Source organism: Elephantulus edwardii, unplaced genomic scaffold (genome assembly GCF_000299155.1).
Source record: "Elephantulus edwardii isolate Elephantulus edwardi_28Jun2011 unplaced genomic scaffold, EleEdw1.0 scaffold00012, whole genome shotgun sequence".
Lineage (NCBI taxonomy): Eukaryota > Metazoa > Chordata > Mammalia > Macroscelidea > Macroscelididae > Elephantulus > Elephantulus edwardii.
The window spans coordinates 28848453-28870102 of record NW_006399762.1 but is presented as its reverse complement, the minus strand read 5'-3'; positions in this window follow the sequence as shown (position 1 = coordinate 28870102).

Sequence of the window (21650 nt, the reverse complement as noted above, 5' to 3'; positions counted from 1 at the left end):
AGGTATATAACCTGCGTTTATGCCTCTTAAAAAATGTATTTGCTATGAAGAAGTCATTGATTGTGCAAAATTTGATCTATAGTCAAGTATATTTTTAAAGTGTCAATAAAAAGCTGATAAACAACAAATATTTACTAGTCAATAAAATTTTATTGAACTAACTTGATTAATGAGTCAGGGGTTGTCTAATAAAGTTAATAAATTTTATATGAAAGAGATAAGGTTAGAAATTTGTACAGAATGTCTTTCTAAGATCTCCAAAAAAGAAGTTCATGGAGTTTTTTTGCATCTCAGTGAAGCATGTTAAAATATATACCACACTTAACTCCTGAAATCCAGGGCTCGGATGGTCCTGCTTGATTCCACTGTCAGTCTTAGCCATTAACCTACCTCTAATCAGGCAGTCATCATATCTTATTAATTCTATGGTTCAAATCCTAAAACAGCCTTTCTGGAGTCCACACAGGAAAGTAAAATAATTTCATAATTAAACACCAGAGATGTTAGTCCTTGGGCCACAGGACCACTAACTCTGGCGACATAAAGTTCAATTGGAATAACAGTATACAAAGACAATATTTCTGTTTTAAGAGCTTACAGGGCATCCATCCAAGGTACAACTACTGGCCTCTTCCTATACGGAGGAAAAAAAAAGAGAGAGAAAGGAAAACCACAACAAAACCTAAAAAACAAAAAACAAGGATGCTTATCAACAATTGATTAGTCCAAACACCAAACTTAATCTCCACCATTCTGAGATGAAAGAAAGTAGATGGTAGATGACAATCACTAGATAGTAAGTGGCTACCACTACTATTCTAGAAGGGATCACATAAAAATTACTCCAGTGTATGAATCCAATAGAGATCTGTGAAAAGTCCAACTCTATGGTCTTTAGTCCCACTTTGAACTGGAAATATTACTCATTCCTTTAGCTCGACTTTAGTCAAATGATAGACTGGCTTAAAAAAAAATGAGCAATAACATCAGGGAGACATTGAGTCTCTAAAACAATTAACCACACAAGATCAAAAGAGCAGCATATGACCAGAAATACAGTTCAGAAAGGAGGACAAGACAGGGTAGAAAGACTGGCAACAAGAACTACAAGGACGAGGAAGAAGTGAGAAGAGAGTGTTAAACTCTGGGCCTTGTAATTAATATCATAAAGCAAATTTGTATGAATTGTTGATTGGAAAACTAATTTCCTTTGTAAATACTGACTCAAAGCACAATTTTAAAATAAGAAGCATCTTACTTATATTGAAACTAACTACCACCCTCCACTCCACCTACTCTGTCACATGGGACAGTTTCAAGTTGGAATTTATTTCACTATATCTAACATCAACAACAATTATTTGTTAATTCTATTTCTGCTCTTTTCCACCCAATGTGATGCTGCCTTTCAGTCCATTGCTAAGAGTCTTTGTTTTCTTGACATTGAGGTACAATCCATACCAAAGATTACATTACTTGATCTTCTGATATAAGTGCTTCAAGTTCTCCTCACTTTCAGCAAGCAAGGTAGTGTCATCCGTATAGCACATGTTATTGATGAGTCTCTCTCCAGTCCTCATGCCACATTCTTCTTCATTGAGTCCAGATTCTCAAATAATTTGGTGAACATACAGATTGAAGCTTGGGAGCAGAAGTGGCATCCACTTCTGAAATGACTTGCCTCTGGAAACTCTATGAACAGTGCTCAGGTCTTTCGTTCATAGGGTCGCTATGAGTCGTGTACCACTTGAAGACATTTAACAACACTAACAATGATAACATAGAACTACGTTGGCGTAGTGGACAGAACTACGTTGGCGTAGTGAACAGAAAGTTATGCTACCAAGCCCACGGTGGGCGATTTTAATCTGCGGCACTCAAGCCTGTTTTAAATTGTTTTTTGTCAAACATTCTTCTACGTGGTCTGCGCACTGGTCTGTGCATTGCTGTACAGAGGTAACTCGTGGTTGCTGTGATGCTAAACACTGTGACACTGATGTGCCAAATGCAATAATGGTTACCTATGGTGGACAGTGTTTGGTGGAGCTTCCCAATTAAAACAAGCTTGGAAGCAAGAGTTGCATCCACTTCCAAAATGGCTTGCTTCTGGAAAGTCTATGAACTCTTTTGTTCATGGGGTCGCTATGAGTTGTCTATGACTCAAAAGCACTTAATAACAATAACAACATACAGATTGAATAGAAATAGAGAAAGTATACAAGCCTGACACACTCCTTTCTTAATTTTATTTTTTTATTCTTTTTAAAATATTTATTTTATACTGGCTTACTTACAAAGTCTGTATACATTGTTTTTCACACCAGACCTTTACCATTTCCTTTACTCACCCCTCCCTCTAACCATCAAATTGTATGCCCCTCAGTATTCTCCTGTTGTGTTTGCACAATAGCCTCTTCTCGCTCCAAGTATAGATTTTGCATGAGCACAATTAAGTGCTCTGAGGCATGAGCACAATTAAGTGCTCTGAGACTCTCATTTCTCTCAATGTCAGACACAACTTGTTATGATCCATGCAATCAAATGCCTTTGCATAGAAGTTAAAGCACAAATATACATTCTTCTGGGTTCCTTTACTTTCAATTAGGGTTCATCTGATACCAGCAATAACTTCTTGATACCATAGCCTGTTCTAAATCCTGCTTGAACTTCTGGCAGTGCCCTGACAGTAGAGTTCTAACCATTTTTGAATGATCTTCAGAAACATTTTGCCTTCATGTCATATTGCGCACTAGTTCCCACATTCAATTGGATCGCCTTTCTTTTGAATTGAAACAAATATGGACCTCTTCTGATCTGTTGATGAGAGCAATGTTCCAAATTTCCTGGCATAGACCGATAAGAGCATCCAAGGCTGCATATGTTAAGTGAAATAAGTCTGTTAGTATTCCATTGTTTCTTGGGGCATTATTTGTTTCCAATGTCTTAAATGCAGTTTCAGTTTTCTCCTTCATTACCATTGGCACCTGTTAATATGGTGCTTGTTTAAATATTTCAGTGTCAATCCATTATTTTTTTTTCTGGTACAGTGATTCTGTGTATTCCCTCTATCTTCTTTTGATGCTTTCTGGGTCATTCAATATATTGCCTATGGCATCTCTCACTATTACCAGAGAAGATTTTTTTTCAGTTCTTTCAGCTTGAGAAATTCAGAGCAAGTTCTTCTCTTTTTATTCTCCAATTCCAACTCTCTCAACATTTCACTATAATAACTTGCTTTGTCCTTCCAAGCTACCCTTTGAAATCATCTGTTTAGCTCTTTCACTTTGACATAGTTTTCCTTTTGTTCTGGCTTTTCAATGCTCCAGTGCAATCATTAGAGTCTTCTGATAGCTATTTGATTTTTTTTCTTTCTCGTCTGTTTTTGTAATGACCTTTTTCTTACTTTATGGATGATATCCTTGATGCCATCCCGTAACTCATCTGGTCTTTAATCATTGGTGTTAAATGCCTCAAACTTATTCTTAAGATGATCTTCAGATGCAGATGGAATTGATACAAGATTGTATCTTAGCTCCTGTGGAATAATTTTAATTTTCTTTGGGCTCAGTTTGAACTTGCATATGAGTAATTGATGATCTGACCCACAGTCCATCCCTGGCCTAGTTCTGACTGATGATATTGAACTTTCTCCAATGATTTATTCCACAAATGTAGTCAATCTGATTTCTATACAGCACATCAGGTGATATCTATGTGTAAAGTCATCATTTGTATCTTTTAAAGCAGTATTTGCAATGAATAAATCATTGTAAATATAAAATTCAATCATTCTATTTCTAGCTTCATTTCTTTTTTTTATTACTCTGATTTATTTGCAAGGTTTGGATACATTGTTTTTCATGAAAGATCTTTCTCATTTCCTTCACCCCACCCACTCACCAAACTGTGTAACCCTATAATTAAAAGCCAAAGTACAAGGAAGAATCCAATACACTAAAGAGCTGAACAGAAGATTCCAAAAGGCAGCACGGAATGACAAAGCAAAATATTACAATGAAATGTGCGAGGAGCTAGAGTCGGAAAATCAAAAGGGCCGGACTCGTTCAGCATTTCTTAAGCTCAAGGAAGTGAAGAAAAAAATTCAAACCTTGAGTTGCTACAATCAAGGATGCTTTAGGCAGAATGTTAAATGATCCAGGAGGTATCAAAAGAAGATGGAAGGAATATACTGAGTCATTGTTTCAAAAGGAATTGGCAGATACAGAAGAATTTAATGAAATCGCATTTGAGCCAGAGCCTATGGTGATGGAGGCAGAAGTTCAAGCTGCTTTGAAGGAAATAGCAAAAAATAAGGCCCCCGGAACAGATGGTATACCAATTGACATATTTCAGTTAACAGATGCTGCCGTGGATGTGCTCACCAAGTTGTGCCAAAAAAATCTGGAGAACAACCACTTGGCCAACTGACTGGAAGAGGTCTATATTTGTTCCCATCCCCAAAAAGGGCGACCCAACTGAGCGTGGAAACTACAGAACAATATCATTGATTTCACATGCAAGCAAGATTCTACTGAAGATTATCCAAAAACGACTAGGACAGTACATCAGCAGAGAACTGCCAGAAGTCCAGGCTGGGTTTAGAAGGGGTCGTGGTACTGGGGATATTGTTGCTGATGTTAGATGGATCTTAGCTGAAAGCAGAGAATACCAGAAGAATGTCTGTGTTTCATTGATTATGCAAAGGCATTTGACTGTGTGGATCATAACAAACTGTGGCTGGCTCTGGGAAGAATGGGAATCCCAGGACATTTAATTGTGCTAATGCAAAACCTGTACTTGGACCAAGAGGCAGTAGTCAGAACAGAGCAGGGTAACACTGCATGGTTCAAAATTAGGAAGGGTGTATGCCAGGAATGTGTCCTATCTCCATACCTTTTCAACCTGTATGCAGAGCAGATTATCCGAGAGACTGCCCTCTATGAGGGGAAGCATGGCGTTAGGATTGGTGGAAGATCTATCAACAATCTGCGTTATGCAGATGACACAACCCTGCTCGCTGAAACTGAGGAGGACCTCATGTACTTACTGCAGAGGGTCAAGGACTGCCGCCTTCAGTATGGATTGAGGCTCAATGTCAAGAAGACAAAGATTCTCACCACTGGACCAATTGGCAGCATCAGGATGAATGGTGAAGAGATTGAGATTATTCACAGCTTCAGTTTGCTCGGCTCCACGGTCAACACTCTTGGCACCAGTAGCCAGGAAATAAAAAAACGTATTGTGATGGGAAAGTCTGAAGTTAGAGACCTCTCTAAAGTACTCAAGAGCAACGGTGTCTCTCTGGAGACTAAGGTGCGCCTGATACAGGCCATGGTTTTTGCAATCACTTGTTATGCATCGGAGAGTTGGACAATGACTAGGGAGGATAGAAGGAGAATTGATGTCTTTGAGCTGTGGTGCTGGAGAAGAGTACTGAATGTACCATGGACTGCCAAGAAAACAAATAGATTCATCCTAGAGAGGGTTAAATCTGGCTGCTCCTTGGAGGCAAGGATTCTGGGGCTTCGCCTGACATACTTTGGACATGTTGTAAGGAGAGACAGGTCTTTGGAGAAGGACATCATGCTGGGCAGAGTGGAGGGACAGCGTAGGAGGGGAAGACCCTCTATGGGGTCGATTGATTCAGTGACTGGGGTAATCGGGATGGATGTTTCAGAGGCTATGAGATTGGCACAGGATAGAGCATGGTTTAGGGCTGTTGTACATAGGGTCGCTATGAGTCGCAAATGACTCAACGGCACATAACAACAACAACAACAACCCTCCCTCATCCTCACCCTTCTATTTCCATTTTTCCCCCAATCTTGGATCCTCATATTAATTCTACAATAATGGTTTTATACAATATGTGTCCTTGTGGACTGAGTTAGTTCACTCAGCATAATGCTCTCCAGTTCCTCCCAAATTAGGTAGTAATTTAGTAAATGATTGTACTTGTGTGCTGTATAGTATTCCATTGTGTGAATATACCACACCTTCTCAATCCATTCATTTGTGGTTAGACATGTGGGCTGTTTCCATGTTCTTAGGATGGTGAATAATGCTGCTGTGACCATCAGTGTACAAGTGTCTGTTTGAACTTCAGTTCTCATTTTCTTGGGGTATATTCTAGGCAATGGAATAGCTTCTAGCCTCATTTTTATCACCAATTCCATATTTTCCAATTTCTGTATTTCCCTTCTTCTGGTATTCCTTACTTTCAGCAAGAATTCATCTGACATCAGCAATGAGATCTCTGGTGCCATGGCCTCTTCTAAATCCTGCTTGAACTTCTGGCAGTTCCTGTCTATGTACTGTTCTCACCAGTTTTAAATGATCTTCAGCCGTAATTTGCTTACATGTTATATTAATGATATTGTTTGATAGTTTCCACATTCAGTTGGATCACCTTTCTTGGAAATTGGAATAAATAAGGACTTCTTCCAATCTGTTGACCAGACAGCTGTCCTCCAAATTTCCTAGCGTAGTCTGGTGAGTGCATCCAAGGCTGCACCTGTTAATTGAAATAACTCAGTTGATATCCCATTGATTCCTAGGACTTATTTTTGTGCCAATGCCTTCAATGCAGCTTCCGTGTCCTCCTTCACTACCACCGTCTCCTGTTTACTTCCTGAAATTTTTCAGTGACTGGGAGTCCCAGAGCACTTAATTTTGCTCACATGAAACCTATACCTGGACCCAGAGGCTATTGTGAGAACAGAGCAGAAGAACACTGTATGGTTTAAAATTGGGAAGAGAGTGTGTCAGGGTTGTAGTCTCTCTCCATACCTAAAATTGGGAAGAGAGTGTGTCAGGGTTGTACTCTCTCTCCATACCTATTCAATCTGTATGCTGAGCAAATTATTTGAGAAGCTGGACTCTAAGAAGAAGAATATGTCATCAGGATTGAAGGGAGACTCACCAATAACATGTATTATGCAGATGACACAACCTTGCCTGCTGAAAGTGAGGAGAAATTGAATCACTTGTTGCAGAATATCAAGGAATGAAGCCTTCAATATGGATTGCATCTCAGTGTCACAGGAACAAAATTCTTACCACTGGACTTATAGGCAGTGTCATGATGGATGGAAAGGAGATTGAAACTATCAACAGATTCATATTGCTTGGATCCACAATTAACACCACTGGTACCAGCGGTCAGGAAATAAGGAGACACATTGAAATGGGAAAATCTGCAGTTAGGAACATCTCCAAATTATTGAGAACTAATGATGTCAGTTTGAGGACAAAGGTGCATATGATTCAAGGATATACTGTTTTCTATCACTTACCATGTATCTGAGAGCTTAACAATGAACAGGGATGACAGAAAAAGAATTTATATCATTTAGCTGTGGTGTTGGAGAAGAGCACTGAACATCCCATGGATGGCCAAGAGAACAAACAGATATGTCTTGGAGAAAGTGCAGCCAAAGAGTTCTTTGGAGGCAAGAATCATGAGACTTTTCTTCATACGCTTTGGCCTTGTTGTTGGCTATTCCTTGGAGAGGTACTTAATGCTGGGAAGGATGGAAGGTCAGAGAAGGAGAGGAAGACTGGATCAGATGGATTGACATTGACACAATGACTGCTGCAATAGGTTCATTCATTTGTTTCAGCAAGTGTGAGGATGGCATCGGATAGATCAAGGTTCAGATCTTTTGTTTATAGAGGCTCTGTGAGTTGTCAATGGCACTTAACAACAATAGTTTCTTCAATGACCTATAAACTCAGCTTTTTGTCTTTGTATATTCCCTTTTGCATCTCCCACAAATTCTGTTCCCATAGTCTTAAGTGAGAATAAGGTCAACCACTGTCCTGCTCAAAACTTTTTAATGTTTCCTTAATGGTTATACCAGTGATTTCCATATTTTATTACTTGTACAAGCCTGCATTTAGGTAAAACAAAACTCCAAATAGAATAGGAGAATATAAAAGAAAATGAAAAATATTTTTAAATGTTTTGCCATATTTGGCAATGATGATAGTGGATATGAGTCTGCATTTAAAATTTTTAAATTCCGATATATTTTGTTTGATTTCATTACAAATATTCTGAGAGCATCATGATCCTAAACATGATACTGTTATTGGTTGAAAAAGACTCCACCATGTTCTCATTACAACGTTTACATTGTTAGTATTTTAGTTAGTGGATTGTTTCTTTTTAAAATATTTGTCTTTGTTTTAGAGGTTAATTAGGTTAAAAATAGAGTGAAGGATGTAAAATGTAGAAAACATTCATTTATAACTAGAGTTAGCTGTGCACATAAACAGTTCAATATTTTTAAATACTCAGCTAGCACTCATACATATTTCATCATGCTTTCCAATTGTTGCTTTTCTCTTGATACCTTAGGTATAATGGGAATTGTTTGAAGATCTCACAGACTGAGTTTATGAGCCAGCAACTGATATTTATCATAATCAAAACATAATTTATTTACCATTTCCAAAGATAGAAAATAGGAATAGAGCTTAATACTACTTTTTTTATATTCTCTGGCAAGCAATTTTTTTACATTCAACTCTTGAGACATATCTTAGAGAAACTCTTGAGACGTATGTTAGAGAATAAAATTCACGTTCAATGTATTTCAACAGCTTTATTGTTAGATGTCTACTATATGAGTGTATATTGAACCAACGCTAAAATTGAATATAGAGTGGTAACTAAAATTATTGAAGCTGTGTATTCCTCTTCTCTGGCTCTTGAATTTGTGGTGGTGTTTTTCTTTATTACTTTTATCTAACATGTATGTATAGCTAAACATTATTTTACTAGAGTGGCATGCTCTTCCTAAACAACTTGCCTCTAGAAGCTCTATGAACTTCGATAAATGCTGATAATTGTAAGGGGGGCCTCAAACCTTTGGAACATAGGGTCACTATGAGTCATGCTCGATGCAAAGGCAATCAACAAGAAAAACAACAAAGTAAAAGGGAACTCTGGTGGCCTAGTGGCAAGAAGCTGCATTGAAAGCCCAAAGGCATGCTGTTTGAGGCCACAGTTCCTCCACTAGAGAAGGATGGGAAATCTCCTCCCTTGTGATTAACTACCTCTGAAAACCTACCAGAGGGTCAGCTATGGGTCGGTTCCAACTCGATGGTACACACAACAAAAAAGCAATAAAAATGCTAATGCATTACAAAGGGTAGTATCTAATTTGTTTTTCCTTGCCAATACTATTTCTAACATTTACACATATAATTATGTAGCTGTAGAGCTTTGTACTGTCAAGGGTTTATTGTTCAAAATGACATTCCTAGTCATTGAGTTTGACTTTGCTACATGGATGGGTGGAGATGTGCAAATGGTCTGTGTTGGTCTATTCATGAGGAGATTGACTAGCCTTTCCATTCAATTGAGCAGATTCAACTTCAGAATTGCAGAATCTTCGGCAACAGCAAAGAAAAATCAGAAAATCCAGTGTGTGCCCTTTGGGGCTATAGACTCCTGAGCCGGCTGGATGTACAGAAGAGCAGCAGCAGCTACAGAGACTCAATATGAGAACCAGAGATCTGTTGTGAGGCAGAGATTATGTAGGACTGCTAGCTTGCAGGAACAGAACCCCAAACAGAACCAAAACCTTTGCCCAAGTTCATTGGGGAACACAGAGTTTAGTAACACTGGCCTAACAAACACCATGAGTCTGAAGGCTGAAAAGTCTGTGAGCACACATTGGAAGTTGTCCTGAGAAAATTGCCAACTTGAATTGTAATCTGTTAACTCCCCTGATAAACCTGATAGTTGTGAGTATGGTTCTGTGCAATCTGCTTAGCTACTGTAACGAATTTAAGACCCTGTAGGACAGTCAGTTTGGTGTTAAAATTAGTAGCTAGAGGTTTGGGAATGTGGTGGACATATCTGACCTCATGGAAACTTGTTTTGTTCTACGGATGATGAATATGGGGGAAGTTCCCCCTTATGGAGCTACTAGACATCAGATATGGCTATCCCCATGTTGTCCTTGCTATCTTTACAACCATGTTGTTGTTGTTATTTGTCGTCGAGTTGCTTGTGAGTCATAGCCACCCTATGTATAACAGCCCTAAACTCTGCTCTGTCCCGTGCCAGTCATCCTGTCTCTCACACTCCCATCCCGATGAACCCAGTCACTGAATCAATCCACCTCATAGAGGGTCTTCCCCTCCTGTGCTGTCCCTCCACCCTTCCAAGAATTATATCCTTCTCCAAGGACCAGTCCTTCCTTACAACGTGTCCAAAGTATGTTAGACGGAGCCTCAGAATCCTTGCCTTCAAGGAGCCACCCGGTTTAACCCTTTCCAGCATGAATCTGTTTGTTTTCCTAGCAGTCTATGGTACTCTCAATACTCTTCTCCAGCACCACAGCTAAAAGACATCAATTCTCCTTCTACACTCCTTGGTTGTTGTCCAACTCTCTGATGCATAACAAGTGATTGCAAAGACCATGATCTGTATCAGACACACCTTAGTCTCCAGAGAGACACCATTACTCTCCAGTACTTTAGAGAGGTCCCTAACAGCAGACTTTCCCATGGCAATGTGCCTTTTAATTTCCTGGCTACTGGTGCCAAGAGTGTTGACTGTGGAGCCAAGCAAACTAAAGCTGTGAACAATCTCAATGTCTTCACCATCCATCCTGATGCTGCCAATTGGTCCAGTGGTGAGAATCTTTGTCTTCTTGACATTGAGCCTCAATCCATACTGAAGGCAGCAGTCCTTGACCCTCTGCAAGCAAGCGCTTCAGGTCCTCCTCAGTTTCAGCATCAGAGTTGTGTCATCTGCATATCGCATATTGTTGATAGATCTTCCACCAATCTTGAACCTGCATTTCTCCTCGTAGAGCCCAGCCTCCCGGATAATCTGTTCTGCATACAGGTTGAAAAGATATGGAGATAGGACAACCATGTGGCTCTTCTATTTTTTAGAATTTTATCATATTGCATAGTTCCACAAACTACTATTCATTTTTATAGTCTTTAATGAGGAGATATGTTTTGCTAGTAAAAAGCTATTTTGATATACACTTCCATAAAGACTAACAACTTTGAATGTATTTTTGTGTTCTTATTACCACATATGTATCTTCTTTTATTACACGTCAGTGTGGCCCTTTTGTTAATTGTTCATTGTATTTTTTATAATTATTGTTCACTTTTCATAATTCTTTATATAATCTCAATAAAAATCCTTAAATTCTTAAATTTTCTTAAAAAAATCCCCCCCAGTCCCCCAATGGTTCTTTGACTATATCTCTCTCTTTGCAATTCAATTTCTCTTTACAATTCTAAGATTGTTTGTCTCCTTTTGTTTATAAGTACTTTTGTTGGTAATCTAAAGTGGGCACCTCTCTGGTGTTTCACATCCACTATCAGTATCTCCATGAGAAAAAGATGAACAATCTCTTTCTGTGTAGTTTACAGTGTCAGAAACTCCCCGGAGGGTTAGCTCTAAGTCCATTCCAGCTAGCTAGCTATGAGGGATGAGGTGAGATTAGCCTAAAGTTTGACACTTTGTTCCTACCCAGCAATGCTATAGAAAATTGTTACAGGCAGGATAATTCCAAAGAAGTTCTTTTGTGTTGCACATTACTATTCAGGAGTCAGGAGTCAATTAACTTTATGGCAACATCTTTGTTGTTTGTGTTTGTTTCTTTGGCATTATAGGGGAAAGGTGCTTCTATAGTCTCAGATAAGCTCTATTTTTTCACCCAGCCATTAATCAGGTATTAGTCACTACTTGTTCTTTCATTCCTCTAATCTTCAACAAAATGCATTATGGGTGATTTAACTCAGTTATTACTAGAAGCACAGATAGAGATAGTCTTTTAAGAATAAATTGAGCTTTGTTCAAATAACAGATTTAACAAAAGGTATATCACTCATATCACACACAAGCAAAACCCTACTGGAGATTATCCAGAAATGTTTGGAAAAATAAATTGAAGGAGAACTACCAGAAATACAAGCTGGGTTTAGAAGCAGCTGTGGCACTAGAGACACTATCGCCAGTATCAGATGGATCTTGACAGAAAGCAAAGAACACTCAAGGGGTATCTATATGTGTTTCATTGACTGTGCAAAGGCATTTGACTGTGTGGATCAAAACAAATTGTGGTTAACCTTGAGGAGAACGGGAATCCCAGAACACTTGAATGTGCTTATGAGAAACCTATACTTTGACCAGGAAGCAGTCCTCAGAACAAAGCAGGTAAACACAGCATGGTTCAAAATCAGAAAGGGAGTGTGTCAGGGATGCATTTTGTCTCTATGCCTTTTCAATCTATATGCAGAACAGATCATTTGGGAAGCTGGGCTATATTATAAGGAATGTGGAATCAGGATTCGAGGAAGACTTATTGACAACCTGAGACATGTAGATGACACAACCTTGCTTTCTGAAACTGAGGAGGGCCTGCAACACTGCAGAAGGTCAAGGATTGTAGTCTTCAATATAGATTGACACTCAACATCAAGAAGACAATGATTCTCACCACTGGGTCAACTGGCAGCACCATGATGGGTGGAGGATTGAGGTTAACAGTTAGAGATTGCTCGGCTCCACAATCAAAACCCTTGGCACCAGCAGTTAGGAAATCAAAAGATGAATTGTATTAGGTATATCTGCAGTCAGGGACCTTTCCAGAGTACTGAGAAGTAACAATGTAAATCTAGAGACTAAGGTGCACCTGATCCAGTCCATGGTCTTAACAATTACTTGCTCTGCATCAGAGAGGTGGATAATGACTAAGGATGACAGAATAAGAATTCATGCCTTAAGCTGTCATATAGAAGAAGAATCTTGAATATACCAAGGACTGCTGAGAAAACAAATTAGTCTGTCTTGGATAGGGTGAAACCAAGTTTTTCCTTGGAGGCTAGGATTTTGAAGTCCATCTCACATACTTTGGTCATGTGGCCAGGAGGGCTTGATCCTTGGAAAAAAACACCATGCTTGGAAAGGTGGAGGGACAGCACAGGAGAGGAAGACCCTAGATGAGATGGATTGATACAGTCACTAAGGCAATGGGGGTAGGTGTGTCAGAGTCAGTGAGACTGGATCAGGACGGGGCAGGCTTCAGAGCTATTATACACAGGGTCGCTATGAGACACAGGCAACTTGATGGCATATAACAACAACAGCATATAATAATCAACAACAAAAAATCTTAAAAGCTTAATAATGTCCCCCAAACCACAAGTGGAACAAGTAAGTTAATATAATGGCATCATGTTCATGTCTTCAATTAGTAGTACACCTACATGTGCCATCAATTAAGCTAGATTTTCCAATTAAGTCCCAATCGTGTTTGTTTATTTCTCTTTAAAGGGTGGTCTGTAAAGTCCAACTTGCAAGACACGTAATTTTTTCCAAGGAACTTAAACAATCATTTAAATTAGAGCAATGTTTGGTTATTTTAAAAATAATTATTATAAACGCCCTCATAAAATTATTCACTTTTAGCATTTTATAAGCTGTATTCAAGGTATCTAGGAAATAGCCTAAATAAATGATGTCACTTTAAAAATGGTGCTTCATATTCTTCTTATTATTATTTTTGTTTCTGGGTTATACCCATTTTAAGACAGATTTGTTTGCTCTCTTGGCAGTATTTTCAATGTCTGTCACCAATGCCACAATTTCAAGGCATCAATTCTTGGACCTTGCTTCCTTATTTTCAACTTTCATGAGTGTATAAAGAATTGAGAATATCATGGCTTGAGGCAGGTGTTCTTTAGTCTTTAACCCATTTACCCTGGAGCACTTTGAAGAGGCCCTAGCAGCAGATTTACCTAATGCAGTATCTTGATTTTTTTTGACTGCTACTTCTTTTGAAACTCATTGGTTGGTCTGGAAGGAGTCAGTTCTCACTTGACAGCAAGGAGTAATATGACATATCATGGAGGATGAGGTTCACATGATCTATTAGTCCTTTGAATTGTTTACATATGTCTTTTATCTTCTTCACTTTTCTTTGCCCCAGATGGGATAGAACAATAAATACTGCTTGGCCACTTGTAACTCTTTAAAACTCAGCAAAGTACAATGTAGAACATAAGGACCGTGTTTATCTCAATCAAGTTTGATGTCCCTATGATGATGATTCTGAACCTGTATGTGTAGAAAATCCCCTAACATCCTATTTCAAGACCCCATCTAATAGACCTTGATACATTTAACTGTCAGAACTCCTAAAGTACTTTTTGGCTATGACAATTTCTGTCATCTTGTTTTCATTATTTTGATATTTTTAAGTGTTTTCACTGTCTATTTTGTAGAATAGCTTTCTATCTTAAGTTTTCCAATATATATTTTTTTCATAATTGTTGTTATGTACCATTAAATCAGAACCAACCCATAGCTGACCCTCGGGAGAGTTTTCAGAAGTAGAGCAGCTGTTGGCTCTAACCCTGTACCTTTAGGGTTACTCCTCAGCTTCATATTACCAGGCTCTCTATCAGAGGGTTATGGTGTTGGTGGAAGAAGACATCAAAGGTACGTACTAATTTTATCACACAATGTCAAGGATACCTATTAATGACTTAAAATATTGATGTTGATCTTCACTATGTAGGTAATACAGTTGTACTATAAAGTTGAATGCGCATGTGTGTAGCTGTTGGGTTTTAAGATGTGGGTTCTCTTTGACTTGGCTAAAGGTCTGCTGATTTTGCTCACAAATGTGTGTGAGCTGCTGGGATTGGAGGGTTCTGAGCTGTGGACCTGGAGCCTCTTATTGGAGCCAATCAGGGCCTGGAATTCTGGCCTGGGTTTTATTTCAAATCCATTTTGGATGGAGTCTTCAGTGATAGGAAGCAGGAGTGTCATCCACTTCCTAAACCCCATGCCTTCGGGAACTCTATGAACTTTGATAAATGTCAATAGTCAGGGAACGGCTTCAAGCCTTTTGTTCAGAGTCGTTATGAGTTGCGTTCTACTCGAAGGCAATCAACAACAACAACAACAACAATAAAGTTACAAAAACACTCTTCTCCTATCGTGAATCTTGGAAAGAAGTCACCATATAATAAAAACTCCATACCCACAATGTAGCCACACTTTTCTTACTTCGTTTTTTGATTCTTGTTTCCACTAACTGTTTTATCTTACTCATGGCTTCTGGCTTTGTTTAGGAGCTAATATTGTTGTTTTTGTATTTTGTTGTTGGTTATTTTAAGTAATGAGTACTTTCCTGATGTGGTTCAGCTTATCAGCCTATTTTTTCAGTGCAAGTTGAGCAATAGCGGTGTTTTAAGAGCCATAGTGTTTGTATTCCACCAGTCTATCGAATCAGTAAACTTGATAATTTTCTATTTCTACGTTTGTTCCCAAACTGTCAGTCCCTCGGCCCAGGACTCTTTACTGTATTGCTTTTAGAGTGGTCAAAAGAATTAGTCAATCAACATCCTTTTCTTCTGGTCTCAGAGTGAAGGAAGTTGACATCTGCAGCCACCTTTAATTCTTTGGACTGTGTTGAGACCAACAGTTACACCTTATATAACCACTCACAAACTGTTTCAGCTTTTGACAGATATGTAAATTTTTCTTTCTTCCTTTCTATTTTTCTCTTTCAATTATTCCCTATCATACTTCTTCACCTTTGTGATGATAAAAGTATTACATGATGATCTAGTCCTATTTTTGTATTTTTTAATTTGCGTTTCAGTCTGAAAATCAGCCACTTTTCCAAGAAACTTTGTTTCCTTGAAATGGTATTGAATCTAAGAAGTGAATTTGAGGTCTGTTGTTTGCTTATAAAGTGGTAATTCTTTTATTAATAGGGAAAGAAATAGATGTGTATATCCCAATCCATGCTTATATATGTATATAAAATATGTATGTGTAATCTGTATTTAGAGTATGTTAAAACTGCAATATTTGTATTGTTGCTAACTCTGATATGTTATTACAGAGGTTAGTCTCTTTCCATTTTTTCTCTCTATAAAACCCTACCCCAACATTGAAGAACCTGGTTATTACAATACACCATTTGTAAATTATTCAATTCCGGTATACATGTATAACAATATTGGTTGTTTTAAGCAACACCTTTTTTCTTAGGACTTTCAGGCTCTACCCACTTCCAGTAACTAATCAATCTCATTTTTACAGTTTTTTTGTTAGAAACAAATTATCTTATTCACAATTAGAATTATTTCCTTGGATTCCTTGCCTAATTGATTTTTTTTAACTAATAGAGATTTACTTTTTTATACTGTAAAGATTTATGGATTTTGACAAGTGCATAATATTCTGTGTCCACCTTTCAATATCACATAGAACAGTTTTCTTTTCAATAATGAACACAGTTTGATAAAATTCTTTTTCTTCATTGTGGTCATGCAAAATTATCCCACAGACGCATTTGTATATTTCATGTAAAGTTCTATAAGCCTACAAGAGAAAAATATTGCTAAAAAATCAATGAGAAAATACTTAGAGACATCCAGAATATATTGACTTAGCATTATTCATCTGAATATACAAAAGAAATAATTACTGCTTCCAAAGCTGGATTTCCATGCCTTCAGGTAAAATTTCCTTTTTCCCCCTGGTACATTTTAAACTCTAGTGACCATTTTTATTTGATAAATTTCAAAATCAACATGTCCTTAAGGTCAACAAACAAAAATGGAAACAAATGTGCACCCTGTACAAGTTCAAATTATTTCTCAACCTTGTAAGACCTCAACCAGATTGGTACAATACAAGTGTTCTACAATCTTTAGTAATATTTCTAATTTTGAAAACTTAAAGTGCAAACATATCTATTACAAGTTTTTTCTAATAGGTTTCAGAAAAATGAAGATATTATTCTGTGATTCAGTTACATATATTAACTGATGATAGAGTCATACCTGATTTAATATTTCTAACAACTGTATGACTATTATTTCTACCTTCAATTTAAAGGTAAGAAGATAAATTGGCGTATAGTTAATTTGTTAAATGTTATGCAGTTATTTATTTGCTCTAGCAGAAATGGAGTATGATTTCCGGAAACATCAATGATTCTCTTTAGCCAGACGAACAGTATTCTGGAAATATTTTATGGACTAGATATGTCTCAATTTTGGTCTTAAGAAGGATTATAAGAGAATATTTGGGGCAAACATAATGGCTCCATTGGAATATTGACAATGACCTTCTTTGTGTGCCAGATGTGGTTATGGTCTTGAGAAGATTGCACAACATCTGTCAGATGAAGATTTTATTTGAGAGAATGGAACCAGAGCATGGATATATACTAATAACCAGATATCCGGCTTCCCAACAAATTATACTTCATTGCTCAGAGAAGACAAGCAGCTGGATTTTGCATTGTGCAATATGCTTGTACTATACTCCAAAACAACCACAAAGACCACAGCAGTAGATTGTGACAGCTTTTGAAAATTAACTGTCTCCACTAATAAACATCGTTTTCTAACAACCAATATAGATTGATTTTTTAAAGTTGCTCTTACCAAGCAAATATGAACATTAACGTATGTAATGTTCACAGTGTTAGCTTAATATTGTTTATACAATACGACCACCAAAGAAGGATAAGATTAAGACCCATTCTACACAGAAAGTGAAGATTAAAGAATGAGGTAATCTTTTTTTAAGTATTAAAGATGCAATAGATGTGGAAACATTACAAATAGAAGTTCTTTGTACTGAGTACCAGGTGGTGGTGTTTAGGAAAACTCAGAAATGGCAAGAGACTTAATAATATTGTTGATGTCATGTCCCAATGAGTCAGAACCAAATCATAGCTGACCCTCCAGTGGGTTTTTAGAGGCAGTTAATCTCATGAAGGAGATCACCAGTGTTTTTTCCCTCACAGCAGCTGATGGATTTTCCACTCATCTTAAAATATTTTGCTAAAATCAGAAGCTGGATTCCAGGGAATTCTCTTTAAATGTAAATTTTCAGGTCTTTCCCGGACAATACTGAACCAGGAACAATAGAATGGAACACGACCATCTTATTCACAAGTTTGGAAACCACAATCTTAGAACTCTCTGACTTTGAGAGTATTGTTTTACCTCTTCAAATCTCAGTTTCCTCATCTGCAAAGTGGAAATGTCATCTTCTTATAAATATAGAGATAAGAAAGAATGTATTAGGTAAACAGTAAAAGCAAAACTATTCTTATATTATTTCTGTGTTGTTATATGCTGTTGAGTCACTTCTGACTCATAGTGACCCTATATACAAAAGCCCTAAGCCTGGCTCTATCCTGTGCCAACCTTATTGTCTCTGACACACTTATGGCTCATATCCCCAATGACTGAATCAATCCATCTCACTGAGTGTCTTTTTCTCCTGCACTGTCCCTCCACCCTCACAGCATGATATTCCTCTCTAAGGACTGGTCCCTCATTGTAACATGTCCAAATTATGTAAAAGCTTCAGAATCCTTACCTCCAAGGAGCAGCCTGATTTCACCCTCTCCAAGATGAACCTATTTGTCCTCCTGACAGTCCCTGGTATATTCAACACTCTTCTCCAGCACCATAGCTCAAAGGCATCAATTCTCCTTCTATCATCCCTAGTCACTGTCCAGCTCTCTGACACATAGCAAGCAACTGTGAAGGCTATGGCCCACTTCAGGTACACCTTAGCCTCCAGACTGACCTTTATTATTAATATGTTATACATTAATTAATTATTGATGTGTAACAGTAATATATTATATATTAATATAATATCCATTGAGATACAATCTCACTCCTGTATCAGTGGCAAAATTTAACAAGACAGCAAGTAATAAATGTTGGAGAGAATAGGAAGAGACAGTAACTCTTATACAATATAGGTGGGGTTGTAAAATGATACAACCACTCTGGAAGGCAGTTTGGAATTTCCTCAGAAAGCTGAACCTAAAAATTCCATGTGACCCATCTACTCCACTGCTTGGGATATATATAGCCTTAGAAAATGAAAACTGAGGCTCAAACAGACTTGTACACCAATATTCATAGATGTGTTATTCACAATCATTAAATCAGTATAAAAGAAATATTTCATATTAACATAAAATTATGTAACTTTTGTCAAATAATGAAAAAAAATATCATTGAGGATTTTAGTCAGTTTTCCTAAAACACTTGGCTACAGGGTTCATGATGATAATGAAGGATTTATAATTTGTTGTTTTTTTGTGCAACACACAAAATTCAAAATCCTAAAAGGAAAAGAATGATAAACCAACTTAGAAGCAGTAGAAATTTTATAAACTTATTGGACAAAAAACCATGATGTACATTGATTTTTTTGTTGTTTGTTCTTCATTAGAGTTATGTATCCCTAGGTTAAAGCATATGTCTCCTAATAGACAAGTGATTTGCATACTGTTTAGTATATGGTTGCTGTTGTTAGGGGCTATCAAGTTGAGCATGACTTATACAGACTCTATAAAAAAAAGACCTGAACACTGTCTTGTCTATGCTAGTCTCACAATCTCGGGCATAATCCAGCCCGTTGCTGCAGTCACTGTCAATCCACCTGGTCGAGGATCTTCCTCTGTCTTTTCAAGTATGATAGTTCTCTCTAAAGAACAGAGGCTTGAGAAAAGAAGAAGCTTTATCATCTTTGCCTCAAGGAGCACTCTTTTTGGGCACTTTCTCAAAGACATGTTTGTTTGTTCTTTTGGCAGTCCGAGGAATGTTCATTACTCTTCTCTAGTACTACAACTCAAAGGCATCAATTCTTCTTTTATCCTTATTCATTGTCCAGTACTCAGATGGATAGCAAGTGACTGAAAAGAACATGTCCTGGATCAAGTGTACCTTACTGCTCAAACTGACATCATCGCTCCCCAAAAATTTGGAGAGGTCTTTGATTACAGCTTTCCCAGTGCATTACATCTTCTGATATCTTGACTGCTAATACCAAGTGTATTAATTGTGGATTCAAGTAAGATTAAGTCATTGACAGTCTCAATCTTTCCTTCTTCTATATATAAATGTCTACTGAGTGAACAAGTAGATAAAAAGGAAAATTTTTTTTAAAATGCCTGGTTAATTACTTATACTTGGTTCAATTTAATTTTCCTTAATGTGCTCAAAAATGTTCTTTGGGGATTCATTAAAAAAATCATTATTATAGAATTGCTACCTTATGAAAGAACAAAAATTTATTTATCATCATGTTTTTGCTTTTTTTTCTGACATGATTCTCTTTATTTCTGTTATGCAAGACCAACTCGAGGTCACAACTGGAGTCTGGATTCTCTGCACAGAGACTCCAGTGTGTCTTTTACAAGATGGCCAGTGAATTCAATTTATAGCTGACCATCAAGGGATGTTTTGGAGACTATAAATTTCTTGGAAGGAGATAGTCTACCTTCCTCCTTTGGAGTAGCTGGTTGATTTACATGACAAGAGAGAGGTTTTGCCTTTGAGTTAGCAGTGGACTAAGTCTCCAAATGTCCCTAATTTATGCATGTCGCTCTTTAGGGTAACTTTGTGTTTCCTAAAGGTATTAATTAGGGAGTTTTTAGCTAAATTTTCTCCTTTAAGGTGGCTTGCCTGAAGTAGTGTCTAGAATAAAAGTAATAGTTAGTGTCTGAGTTTTGGATTTCACTGCTATTTCTAATTTTTTTTATCCCAGAGGCTGGGCTCTATGAGGAGAGGTGTGGCATCTGGATTGGTGGAAGATCTACCAACAATCTGCGTTATGGAGATGACACAACCCTGCTTGCTAAAATGGAGAGTACCTCAAGTGGTTGCTGCAGAGGGTCAGGGACTGCAGCCTTCAATATGGATTGAGGCTCAATGTCAAGAAAGTAGCAAATAGAGATAACATTTGACTCAGCAATTCCACTACTGGGAATATACCCTAAAGAGACCATAAATGGCACCCAAGTAGATATATGCACACCCATGTTTATTGCGGCTTTGTTTACAATAGCAAGGAGTTGGAAACAACCCAAATGCCCATCAACAAACGAATGGGTAGAGAAGCTGTGGTATATTCGCATAATGGAATATTATGCTGCATTGAAAAACAAGAAACTCATGCAATATTATTCAAAATGGGTGATCCTGGAGGACATTATGATGAGTGAGGTATCTCAGTCACAGAGGGAAAAATGCTATTTGGTGCCACTGTTGTAGAATGAGACTGACATCGGGATGGGGGTTAGACTGAGAAAAGCTGGGTGAAATATGTTTACGGCATTGAAGCCTTTGGGGGAGAGAATATTTTCTATTTTAGGGCATTATGTTTATCGTAAGAGTATGGAAGGAGGGTTCCAGAGTGGATTGTATTTGGGGGTTGGGGGATGTGTGTGGGGGATTGCGTACCAATGAGGGAGTTTTTCTTTTGTGTTCGAAGGAGAGGAGCCAACGGGGTGGGGGGTGGGGGTGCTGGGGAGAGGGGTGCAACAATGAATGAATGGAATTCCAAAATCTCTGTAGATGTTCATTGAAATGAAAAATCAAGAAATTAAATAAAAATAAAGAAAGTACAGGAAATCTAGAAATATGGATTTTTCCCTTTGGTGTTTCTTTTTTAAAAAATATATTAATAAAAGACTGATAGTAGGATATAAAAAAACCAAAAAACAAAAAGAAAACAAAGATTCTCATCACTGGACCAATTGACAGCATCAGGATGGATGGTGAAGAGATTGAGATTGCTCACAGCTTCAGTTTGCTTGGCTCCA